The sequence below is a fragment of the Grus americana genome, chromosome 5 (assembly GCF_028858705.1).
Source record: "Grus americana isolate bGruAme1 chromosome 5, bGruAme1.mat, whole genome shotgun sequence".
NCBI lineage: Eukaryota > Metazoa > Chordata > Aves > Gruiformes > Gruidae > Grus > Grus americana.
In genome coordinates, this window is record NC_072856.1 from 12,114,564 (window position 1) to 12,127,362 (window position 12,799).

General features: G+C 36.3%; 1 protein-coding gene across 6 annotated transcripts in view; it reads left to right on the forward strand.

Annotated features, from left to right (window-relative positions):
- Positions 1–12,799, forward strand: part of IRAG1 (inositol 1,4,5-triphosphate receptor associated 1) — a 120,121-nt gene that overhangs the window by 26,569 nt on the left and 80,753 nt on the right. For 2 of the 6 annotated variants that reach the window (XM_054827688.1, XM_054827683.1), the window contains one exon: positions 6,100–6,168. The exons of the other annotated variants lie outside the window; for them this stretch is intronic. The gene's annotated coding sequence lies outside the window, so the exon portion shown is untranslated. The remainder of the gene's footprint in view (positions 1–6,099; positions 6,169–12,799) is intronic. 6 annotated transcript variants of the gene reach the window in all.

Sequence of the window (12,799 nt, forward strand, 5' to 3'; positions counted from 1 at the left end):
CTAACAATTATTACTTACGTTGCTGAAAGCTTTTTGGGGATGGTTTGTTTGTTGGTTTTTTTTCCTTCCTTTAAATGGTTCATCAGTAAAACATTCCATAATCCTGGTTTTTAAATATGCTAACTTGTGGTCAGAATTTCTAATAATTTCAGGTCTTTTCCTGGGAATGATGTCTGCTTAACATGTCTTCTTTGCAATACTGTATCTTCATTCTCCCATGCATATTTAAACAACCCTTCTTTCCCACTCCTTGTTCCTGTTCTTTGCAAGAGTTAAATTCTTCTAACAGTCAGAAGAATTGTCCCAAAATTCCTGTGATTTGGCTAAGTAACATCTTATGATAATAAGGCTTTTCTCATGGTCAGGCTAAAAGATGATCTTTTTAAAAAAATTATTTAAAAAATAATATTCTTTTAACAAATTATTAATTTAAAGAGTTTATTTTATCGTTAATATGCTTGACATATGCTTGTATATATATGCCTATATTTCAGCAGCACTGAAAATTCTTCCATTCAATATCTTGAAAACAGAAGGGGTTTGTTTTGGAGGCTTTCTGTGGATGTTTCTCTATATTGGTGAGGGAGTTGCAGCCTCCTATTGAAAGCCTGGGATTTCAAAATGATATCAGAGGACTGTACAGTTTGCTGCATCTTTAGCACACCAAAAAGTACTGGTCCAAGTCTGAAGTTGTGTGAAAAACAGAGGAATCTTGCAATCTGGACCGGAGATAGTGTCAAGAAGCAAGGTGGCATTAAGACAAATTAAATATTTCATCCAAGCTTCCAACTGCTCTGTTGAACTCTGTTAATCCACCTTTGAAAGAAAATGGTGTGGCAGACAATAGCAAAATGAAGCCTAAGTTAATGCTAATGATCAGAAAAATGTGCCTGATTATTATAGCGCATCAGGGAAAAGCAATTTGTAATAGGCATCCACAATTTATCTTCACTTTTACAGCATGTTACAAGGATTCACCTTGTGATCTATGGTAGTCCTGTCCATCCAGTGTATGAGTCACCACAAAGGATTAACTCAGCTGGCAGAAAATATTTTGTGAAAAGTGGTGTGGGAACTAGGGCCTGAGGAAGAAGATGGAGGTTGAATTTTTCTGGGCAAATAAGAAGGTTACTAAATGTGGCAGAGAGAATTAAATTTATTAATTTAAAAAGCAATTGAAGAGAGAGAAGAGGAGGGGAATGGGCTTCAAAACAGTGAAACTTCAAAAAAACCCTGTGAAAACAAACACAAACCCCCATTCTCTGAAATTATTGCTGGACAGCTCTGATCCTCTGTATATTTCAGTCTTTCTAATCTTGTGCTTTCTTATCTTTCTTTTTTCCCACATCTACAGTACTCTACATGTACATTAATTTTTGCTGTGTATTTGTGTACATATATCAATATTTCACATTTCTGTCTCTGATGCAATTTGTAAATGGCAGTTTTTTCCTGTCTCATGTTGTCCTCTCCCCAACAACACTGCGACATCCATGTGCTGAAGGGTACGTTTTGTCATTACCAGTAGCACCAAGTTGGGATGAGTCTTTTCATAAAACCATGTTACTGTACGGGTAGTGAAGAAATGGCAACTGTCCTTGTAGCCAGCTTCTGCCCTAGAGACAGCATGGGTGACAGCTCCCAGTTTCCTGAGTGGTTCTGATTAAGTTGTGCTGGAGATTTTATGCACCCATTTTTAAGAAGCTGTTTAGCAAAAAATATTTTTTTTTAAAAGCACCTATTGTACCACATTTTTCTTAAATTATAAGAACAGTGTTGACAAAATGTTAGAATACTACTTCTTAAGAACACAGCATATGAAATCCAGTGAACTATAGGTTGATCTAGCTAAGTAGAGGGACAGAGCATGGAAACTATAAATAAGTTCTTACAATTGATTCCTCTGCAGATGGGTAGACACACAGTCACCCATTATGTAACAAAATTTACCTGTCATAACATGTGTTACCAAAATATACAAACAAATTAAGGTGTGTACAAAAGGCAAGGCAATATTACCATACTGAAAAGGGACATGAGGGTAGTCTCTGGTAACCAGACCTGATATTGAATAATTCTATTTTGTCCAAAGGCATTTTTAGGCTTCTGACCTAAGTGTTTAAAAAGTGGATAGTAAAATGGCAAGTAACTGTTAAGTCACTCTTAGAAGGGAAATAATCCTAAGCTTTATTTGAGGAAATCCTGGAACTTTTCAAATAGTACTTCTATTTTATGTAAGCTTCCAAGAATTTCAGTATGCATTGACACGCTTGACTCCTTTGGCTCTGGCATTTTTTCCTCTGCTGGTGCTTCACAGTAGTAGGAGTCTAAATACCAGCTGTTTTGGAAACATCCTGAATGTTTGGGTTTGTCTTGTTTGTCTCCAAGGGCAAGTAATTGACTAACAGATTCCTCACATTACTCCACAGATATGTTGTCTGAGGGCTATAGTTCAACTCTTTCAAAAATGATAGAAGTGATACAAGAAACAATAGTTTTGAGGGAGTCCTAAAACATCATGAATTCTATTTAATGGTATGAAAAATACCTAATTTCAACAAAAAGAAACAAATCTTCCTTTGCTTTTGTCTTATCTGCCTGAAACAGTCTGGGGGATGAAAGATGTCCAGGATCTCTGTCATCATTATTGTCTTCTAAACCATGAAGTTTGTCCAACTTAGTACACTATATCCTGACTAGGTTTTTGCTGCTTACCTTGCCTATTTCTTACTGTCTTTCCCTTTCCCAGCTTTGTGAAGATTATGCTAGTCTCTTCTTTGTTTTTGTGGACTTAGTGCATGACTTCTTCCTGAGAGAGGACTTGTTTTCTTTTCTTTTTTCCCTTTCTTGTTTAAGGAAGGGTGACTTCCGAACTGTAGCTTGTAAAATTGCATGTTATTTGTATGTACTCATTTCAGATTTAATTTCTTTTTTTTAAGATGGCAAACTGATCATATGTGATTTTACATCTTAAGTTTTTATATGTATAATTGCCTGATATCACATAACTGTGCATATTTTCTTCTGTAGCTGAAATAACTTGTCTGCACCTCACTGTTCTATTGACTGAGTTGCTCCCAATTCGTGCTGTCTTTCTCAATTGTTTGCTTTTTACTGAAGGTTTTCAGAGCTTTATTTCAGTTGCATGTCAACTCAGTTACTACAAGAAACTGCTTGTGAAAAGAGAAATCCAAGTTAAAGGTTTTTTTATACTTTGGGCTGTAAAATTTTGTCAAAATAGAAATATATTTGAATCTGTTGGGGAAAATGTATTTGCCAGATACAGCATTCCATTTTTCCTGTGCAAACAAAGTAGAACAGTGATAGCTATGTAAACAAATACCAATACAGATTTTGACATGATCGGACTTTTGAGGAGAAAATACAAGAATCTAGCATAGATTCAAGAATACAAGGACTAGCAGCCATTTGAGACTGAAACCTGAAAAGAAACAGAGAAGTCTAAGAAATGCAAAGAACATGTAAGTCTTAAAATAAAACAGAAAGAGCATAGTAGGTTTTCTTTGAAGAGGCATCAAAGCAGGATAGAAAGCAACTTTTAAAGTTTATCGGAAAGGATTAGCCAACTGTGCATTTCCCCAAAGAAGGATCAAATACTGGAGTGAACAAACATCACTTTGAAGCCCAGTATTTTAATGTGCTTGTTCAGCATCCTTTTTGGGTTTTTCCTCTGGACCAAACTTGGCCTTGCAAAAATCAGTAGTTCAGGTCTGTAAAAGCAGCTGTTCCTATAGTCTAAAAGGTAGATGGGTGAAACATGATATTTAGCATGCTTTTTTCACCCAAGCCCTGTTTTGTTGGGGGGGGTGGGGGGTGGAGGGGGGAAGGAAGTTTTGTGCCTAATAATAATATTGACTTAAATGTCTCTTGTTCCTCTAAGGTAATAATTGCTTCCTGTCAAAACTGCAACTGTATGGTTTTCAAAGAGGACTGAGATTTCAGAAGGAAGGATTGTTAACTTTTAGTGGCTAGTTTTAACAAAAAAATCAGCAGTTTATATTTACCTCTGTGCATTAGTTATTTTTCCCTGGCTTATTTTCTCATTAAGAAATTAGGATTCATGTTTGTGAATCAGGTAAACAAAGGGTTTGGGGGCTTTTTTTATTTTCACTTTCCTAATTTATGACTTAGTACCTCTCCTCACCAACCCATCTGAAAATATTAAAGGATATACTATACTTTCTTTATGGGCTACTACACTTCATTGTTTAAAGTGACTTATATAGAGGAACATATTTTTAGGTAAATCCCTTTGGTAGATGTATTTCATGCTCGTAACTGAGTGTAAAAGGTATTTTACATACATTTTTAGAGACATAGTTGTCCATATAAGTAATCATATGCAAATTTGTCAGGTGCATAAATGTAGGCTGTATTGCTTGAATATTTTAATGACATTAAGAAAAAAGGATTGTGATACCAAGAAAGTGTCTTCGTACTGCTAAAGCAATTTTTAAAAAATACTGCAGTGAAGAAACTTTCAGTTTATGGCATAACTAGTATCTGGCATAACTGATTGTGATATGAAAGATCACCATGTGGTTCTGAGGATGAGGACCAGAATGAGGGTTATTTTCATTGTATTTATATTGAGGAATCAATCAAAGAAAAAAGTTTTTCTTGGTGTCTTGATCAAGTTCCTCTATCCTGCACCATTAAATCCCTTCTAGTATTAATAAAACTATAGAAAAGATATGTGGATTTCAATGGTTAAAGAGGGATGAAAGTTGTCAAGCAGAATATTCTTGAGGAAACAACTATTTTTCAAACTGCATATTGTTTCAAAAGTTGTATGTCATCTTAACTTACAATTGAGGCGGGGGGGAAGAGTATGCCAAGTAAGTGAAGTTATAAGTACTTTTGCATAGCCTGGAGCAACAGCTTGGAGAAGAGTGACTTGTACTGAAATCTCAGGCTGCCTGGACTGCTATTGTTTTATAGCTATAGAATTTGTGTGTCTGAATGTCACACAACTTGGAACTCTTGCTGTGGAACCGGCTACTCTGCAACTGATAGCCTTCCTTGGTTTATTTCTCTGCCTGCAGCTGCCTTTTATTGTCCAGCTCTTCCCACAAAGAATGTGTAATTGAATTGTATTGTACAGTAGCCAGACTTCAGAGGGAAGTGAAACCAGAAATGATTTGCAGCTCACAGGGAGGAAGGAGAGTCGTAAGCTTCAATTGACAAGCTGCTTTTGAGAATGATGCAGGCACCTAGGACAAGTGCATGGCTTTTCTGGAAAATGGAGACAGCACTGTGAAATGCTGTAAAGCCATGTGATTAACTCAAGAAACAGTGGGAGCATTTCCAGGGAAAAGGAACGCTGATAGTCATTTTTCCTAACTGAAGCAGTCCTCTGCAAATACAATTAATGCTGTCAGTTAAGAGAGAAAGATGAAGCAATACTGAATAGTTTTCTTCCTACCCCTGCTAAAAGCTATGCAGCTTATTCTAGGGAAAACATTAATCTGTCAAAGCATATGCCACCATCATCTCAAATCACTGTGTGGAGGATTGGAGCATGTTTTTGTCCATGCTGTATTTACATTCCTTAGAGTATAGTGCACTGCACAGGGGATTGGGGCACATGCTTGTTTGAATCCCATTCAGGGTGGAAGAAAGGGGCTTTAGATGCCAAACTGCTGCCAGCTGTTCTCATCCTTTTGGTAAAAGCCCAGATATTCTCATGAACGTCTGTGGGATAGGAGGTAAAAAGTGGAGTGGCTTTCAGCCTGCCCTGTTTGATCTCTATTATAAAAATAGAAAAGCTGTTTCCACTCTGTTCCAACCCTGCCGGAGGGAGAAGGAGGTAATGTGAGCTCACTACCAGCCTGGGACTCACAGGAGTACTATATTGTACCTTATGCTACAACACCCACTTCAAAGCGTGGTACTATGACACTCCCAGATACAACGCCCATCTTTAATTTATATACATAGGTATACTTGTTTGCACAGTTATAGATCACACTGGTAATTTTTTTCTTACTAAACTTTACTACAATGGCAGCATCAGAATATAAAATGGCTGGACTTAAGGTTAATTGATACACTTAAGGTTTAGTTGAATTCTCTCAGTTCCAGGATCATCATATCTCATCAAAGTTACTGGATTCTTACATATCCCCGATTATTGTCTTTCTTCAGGTAAGTAGCTCTAAATAATATTGGAGTTGTTTTGGTTTCATCTTGGATTTGTTTTTCTTTTTCTGTTATGGGATAGTAGGTAAAAGAAAGGTCTGAAGCAGTTGTGGATGAATATTGTATGTTTTAGACAAAGCAAACACTATCTCAAAAAGCAGAATCACTTGCTCTGGTGATTGAAACACAACACTGAATGTTTCATTGCCTTATTGCAGTATGAGATGATCCAACTCTGAATATGCATTTCCTAGTAAAAGCATGTCAGTCTCTTGTTTTGTGAAAGTTCAGTATATCATAAGGTGACGTTTCTATTTTATATATATATATGTTTAAGTATAGGTTAGGGTATCTGATTATCAGATTTTTTGGTGTTAATTTTCTTTGCACAAGACTGCTGTTAGAGGCTTAACATTTCTTTTAAAAGATAAACATTTTTTATATAATCTGTGTATGATGAATATGTCTAGGAAAAAAAGAAAATCTCGCTCACAACTAAGAAAAAAAAAACACCCAAACTGATTTTGCTGGTGTTCTTGAAGAAAAACACTTGCGTCTTAAAACTAGGACATCCACATTGAAGAATATCCTAGGAAGATAACATACAGAAAAATAGGCCACCTGGTTGCCCATTAGGAAACACTCACCAGGAAATTATGATCAGACTGAAGTGTGGGAAGAAACGTAGAGAGGGGGTATTAGGTTTTAGATTTGAGGTGAAAAAGATACAATCTAGATCAGAGGGAAGGATGAAAAGGGAGTTGTGGAAAGGAGCAGGCAGAGAAAGGATATTACAGAGTTTCATGTTGATACTGGTATATCTTTGCAACAAGTCATAAAATTGATTTAGGCAGTTCTGGAGGCATGACAGAAATGCTGTCTGCTTTAAGGGTGATCTGGCAAAAATTCTCACTGGAAATACATCCTTTTAAACGTTGGCAAAGAATGAGGCACCAGTCCTACACCCAGCAGCTACTTCTATGTGAAGCTAGTAAAAAGTAAATAAATGATTTTGTTAATCCCAGCTTTCTCCTTGTAATATTTTTTTGAGGCAGACAAAAGCATTTAGCTATGTACATATACATATGGTGATGCTGAATATGCACAATCAATTAATGTTGTATTTTGAAACTGCCAAACTCTTAGCATGTGCTTAGTAGAAATGTGTTATCTGAATTTAAAAAAAAAAAATAAAAAATTGGATAATTCCAAAGGGACAAGCAAAAGTCATGGTTGTATCCACTGACTAAATCTTCTTTCTGCAAAACATCAAGTAACTTCTTTAAAATTTTCCAAGTGTGTTCTTACGTATATTCAGAATACATAATAAATTTTACCTTATTTTTGGGAAACGGTTGAACCATGCTGGCTGAAAATCAGTGTTTTGAAGCCAGTCACTTTAACCAAAATGATCACAATTTTGTCACATCTCAAGTAAGTGAAACCGCAAAATTGCAGTGTTACAATGGGAAGTAACAGACAATTTTATCTATAGACATTCCTATTGATACTCTTTTTTTAAGTAAGTGCACTACATTAAACTTCTCTAAGGAAAAGTACAAAGACACGAGCCATCAGATGAACCCTGCAACAGTCTGGCAGCAGCAGTCATCCAATCAATAAAAATGTGAGTTAACAAAGTTTCTCTAGAACTTCAGAGGTGGAAAAACATTTTCTTTTTCACAAGATGCTTGGAAATTTTACAATAAATTACAGAGTAAAATTTCAGCATTGAAAACAAGTATTAACCAAAATCATTTTCTGGTCAGGGTTTCTACTTATTTTTACTTTCTGCTGTAGGAATGGAGATCAGTTACTGTCCCTGATAAAAGCTTCCCACATTACTTCCTGATAAGTTTATTTTTACCATGTGGTAAATGTACTATTCACCCTGCAACATTCTTAAAACCAAGGGCTGTTAATTGAGTCTGCAAGCATTCTGGATCAATATGGGTAGGATAAGCTGATATCAAGTTTCGCGTGTGATTAAGAATTATTAATTCAGCAAGGAAATGTCAGCTTAAAGGCTAAAACATGTCTGTCTTATGTCCTTTTCCTAAGAAAAAGCAAAGTCATGCTTTTCTTTCTATGGATTAAAGTTTCTTCTTGCAGTATTTTAATTTCCCTTTTCTTGGACTGGAATATGATAGGAAGTCCTATCAGTATTCAATATGAATACTGAATTCCGGAAGAAGTATAACTTTATTATTTTGGCCTAGATTAGCGTAGAGTACAGTGCTATGCTATTATATGTACGTACATCCATGTGAAAGGAGAAGCCTGTCATTCTTTTGATTTATTTTTTTTCTCCTAATTCTCCGCTTCTGCCTAACTTCTCACAGGCATTTTTTAAGTCATAGTGAGTATTAACCTCTTCAGATTTCTAAAAAGATTCCCAGAAGAGTCATTTTTAAAATTCATCCCTCTTCTTTTGCTGGAATCCTGCTATTGTAGATCCCTTTTCAACACCACTCTCCCCACTCCCCAACCCCCAAAACTGAAATAGAAAATGAGCTCTGGGAGGTGTTCTCAATAGATAATTACTTACCCAGTGGCCATGATTGCATCAAGTCTTCTGGAATATTTTCTTTGATTGAAAAACTTTTTTTTCCCAGCTCCCAAAAAATCAAAAGTATGAATGCAATTTTTTTTATTTGGATCATCTTACCAAAAAGTTTTTCTGTAGAACACAAGGCAATCATTTAACAATGTATTAAACACATTACTTATACACATGCTAAGGTTTCAATTACTATTAGCAGTAATTAAAGATGAACCTCAGAAAACAGTTTATTAGACTAAGTGAAATGCATCAATGACCTTGGAAGACCCTGTGCTAAAAAGTATTTGATATATTTAGCCTCTTGTCATGCTAGATTTTAAGGACATAGAAACAGAGTAACTTCCCTGCCCACTAAGGTTTAAATTTCTGATAATGTTTTGCTTTCTCTGTTAACTATTATGAGCATCTTAATATGGTGCTTTTATTGGACCTTCACTTTTCAAACCACTTTCTTAAAGGCAAGAGAAAAAAAAAAAGACATGAATATGGGAAATCAAAATATAATGGTTTCTGTAAATGCTTTATGTAACATTTGTCCAGAAAGACTTGGCTATTTAAACTGTGCTCGTCAGTTTGGATCATTTTATTGATTATCTGGCAATGAATGCTAGTAAGCAGATAGACATTTTGTTTCTTGGACTCTGTCTGTTTCTCGTATAGTGATTATTAGCTGGCTATTTTGAGACTGAGAAAAAATGTTAGCTTTATAAACAAAAAGACTCTTTATGGCTTAATTAGTAGGTTTTTTGCAAGCACTTTGAGTACTTCTAGGATCTCAAATTTTTCCACGTAACATGGACCAGTTTACAGGATCATCTGTATGACCTCAAAGCAAACTTTATTTATATTGTCAATATAAATGTTTTCTTCAAAATGACTGGGCTCTAGCATGTCTCCCTATCTTGTTCTGCAGGCTCTGATTTTACTCTGCAATTGCATATTCTTTTACCTTAATATTTCTGATTCATATGAAGAGTTTCTCTTGTGCTGTAAAAAGTTGGAAGCAAAACTCCTGCCTTTCTGAAGACTCATCTAGAAAAATATCATAAAGTTTTGTTAAAATTTGCATAAATAATCTAGCATAGTTGATCAGCTGACTGGCAGAGTGAATATTGACTAAATACCATCCTGTTCAACCTACATTTTAGTTCAAGTATACTAGATTCCAACTGAGATTTCATATTCAGCAGAATGAGTGAGTCCCAGATGTGGTAAGTCTATTGCATGTTTTTCCTTGGTTTTGTTTTTTTTTTTTGTAATGGATTTACTTGCAGACCTGTTCTTGTTTTGGTGTTGGTTTTTTTCTTATTTCTGTCTGGATAAAGCTGGCAGACAAAATTGCCACACAGTGTTAGAGTTGCATACATAAATAAGATCTGCATAATGGATGCCAGCATGTGTGATAAGATGACTTTTGCGTGCATTGTGTAGTGGTAGCAATATACAAGCCAGAAAACCCACAGAAAACACAAATCAGATGCTCATTGGCATTTGTGAGGTAGACCTGAGATTGAGAGAAATTAATTCTAGATGTAGTAGTACAAAAGTCTTAATTGATAAAAATACTTTCAGGATGTTTTTAAAACAACATATGAAAAATCATAAACTGAAGTCATAAAACTTCATTTTTAAGTGCAAATATCATTTCTGCAAATTTTTACCCTGCTGATTAATACTATTTATACTTTAGGCACTGAATAAAGAATAGAGCATATAGTCATGTCTTGCCACTTACACTTTGTCAGCTATAACATGCCTTTTTTATCACATGGATGATAATTATGTATGGGCAGAAAGGATAAGAAGCAGTATTCTTACTACCATGTATTTTAAAGTCCTGAAGCATAAATTCTTCAAAATAAGGAAATTATTTTATATAATTCTTTTCTAGGCATTACTCTACTACAGTGGAGAATTTGTGGCTTTATCCTGAGCCCATCAAAAGCTCAAATGAAAACACCTACAACTATTTCTACCCAAATAAGCCTTTTGTGTTAAAGTTCTTATCTTTCAGACTGCCTAATTAAAGCCAAAACTAGGAAAAAAAGTGCAGCAAGATCACTTGTCTGCTGGTGCTCAAAGTTTGCACTTGGAAATGGTTGTGCCCCACAATGAAGATACTGCATGAAGTCTTACTTATACTTCAGTCCTAGACGCAGAACTCTCAATTATTTCAGTATGACCAGGATTTTACTGTTTGTGTTTATATCTTCAAAGGCACAAGTAAAAATGTTTAAACTTAGGGAGTCCAACTCATGAAACTTAGGATTGATACATGCTGCACTACTTTTTCACAGTTCTATGACTTATGAAAGATCAATAAAACAGGAAGTTAACTGGTAGGGGCACATACATCTCCCTGCCAGGCTGTATGTATCCTACGGGGAACTACATCTAACTACTCTGAGATACTTCAGAATATTTATAAAAGAATAATTTTATGCTATGCACTACTGTAATACTGGCAACATAAATATGTTGGGTTATATGAGAAGGAGGAAGGGGAGTTTGCTGCTACTGTATGAGGCCAGCTATCTGTATAAGAAATGTTTTAAAAGAACTGGTATCACCAGATCTTAAAAAACAAAGCGGAAAAAAAAAGCCCTATGAAAAATGTTTTGTACAGATTACTATGCCTTCTTTATGTCACTGAAATTCGGGAATGAAAGAAAACTCCTTAACACCAATTTAGCATTAAGAAGCAGGCATTTCCTTTATTGCAGCGCTGGGTGTCAGGAGGATAGTTCCTCTAATCAGGCACACCTAATGCTGGTTCTCTTGTCATATTTATACACAAATGTTACAAAGATTACAAAGTGGTACACTCCCCGTTACAATAATTGGTTCATATTTCTTCGCCTAGTATGCAAACTAGAACGCATGCTCAGTTCCTTTCTCTGCCTCTGTCTTTTGAGTAGGTGGTATAATTTGGGTAGGGGGCTTACGGGTCGGTGGTCGTGGGGACCCTGGCCCAAATTACCTTTCCCCTAGTTTCTCAATATTTCGGTGTTGGTAATTGTTTGCTATATGCCTCAACAAGATAAGGATGTTGCTGGAGGCAATTAATGTCCTCCCTTTCTGCAAGTATGTACATAAGGACCTTGAAGTGTCTTGTAGCTCTTCCTTTTTCTCATGATGTGTAGCAGGTGCTCATTCTAAGAATCGTTAGCCTTCTACCTAAAGTAACAATGAATAGTTTCTTATCACATATAATACAAGTAGGCCTTCATTACAGGCCTTTCTTCTTGGCTACGTTTTCTTATTACGTATAATATAAGCAGGCCTTCGTTACAGGCCTTTCTTTTTGGCTACATTTATACAATGTTAACCATTTAGTTAAAATAATTAAATTTTAGATGCTAAGATTTCCTCATTCAAAAAGTTAGATTTTAGCTAGCACGTTTTACTTGCATTTGGCCAGAGATTCATGTTAAACAGATCTCTGGGCAAAGCACCTGCCAAAGCATTGAGCATGGTATAGGATACAAAAATATACAAGCAGTTTCAGGAGCTGAAGACTGATGGAAGCATCATTTTCCCCTTCTCTTGAGTACCTCCAGGGTCTTACTGTGTCCCCTAAAGACTACTTAAACATCAGGAGTCATGTTTGTGTGGTGCAAGTGGATGGGCCAATCAAAAGCAGTAGATGCCCAGAGCCTGGAGAAGGATTACAGATCAGCAGGAGAGCACCTGAAGTGCAGCACAAAGACATTCCAGCTACTCCAGCCGCTATGCTTCATCACAGGTCCAACTTAAATGCCTCTATGCAAACGCACATAGCATGGGGAATAAACAAGTGGAGTAAGATGTGCGCACGCCTGTGCAGCTATGAACTTATTGGCATCATGGAGATGTGGTGGGATGGCTCCAATGACTGAAGTGTTGGAATGGAAGGATACAGACTCTTTTGGAAGGACGGGCAGGGGAGATGAGGAGGGGGTGTCACTCTCTATGTCAGTGACCAGCTGGAATGCATGGAGCTCTGCCTGGGGATGGATGAGAAGCCAACCAAGAGCTTATGCGTCAGGATTAAAGGGAGGGCAGGGACAGGGGACATTATAGTGGGATTCTGCT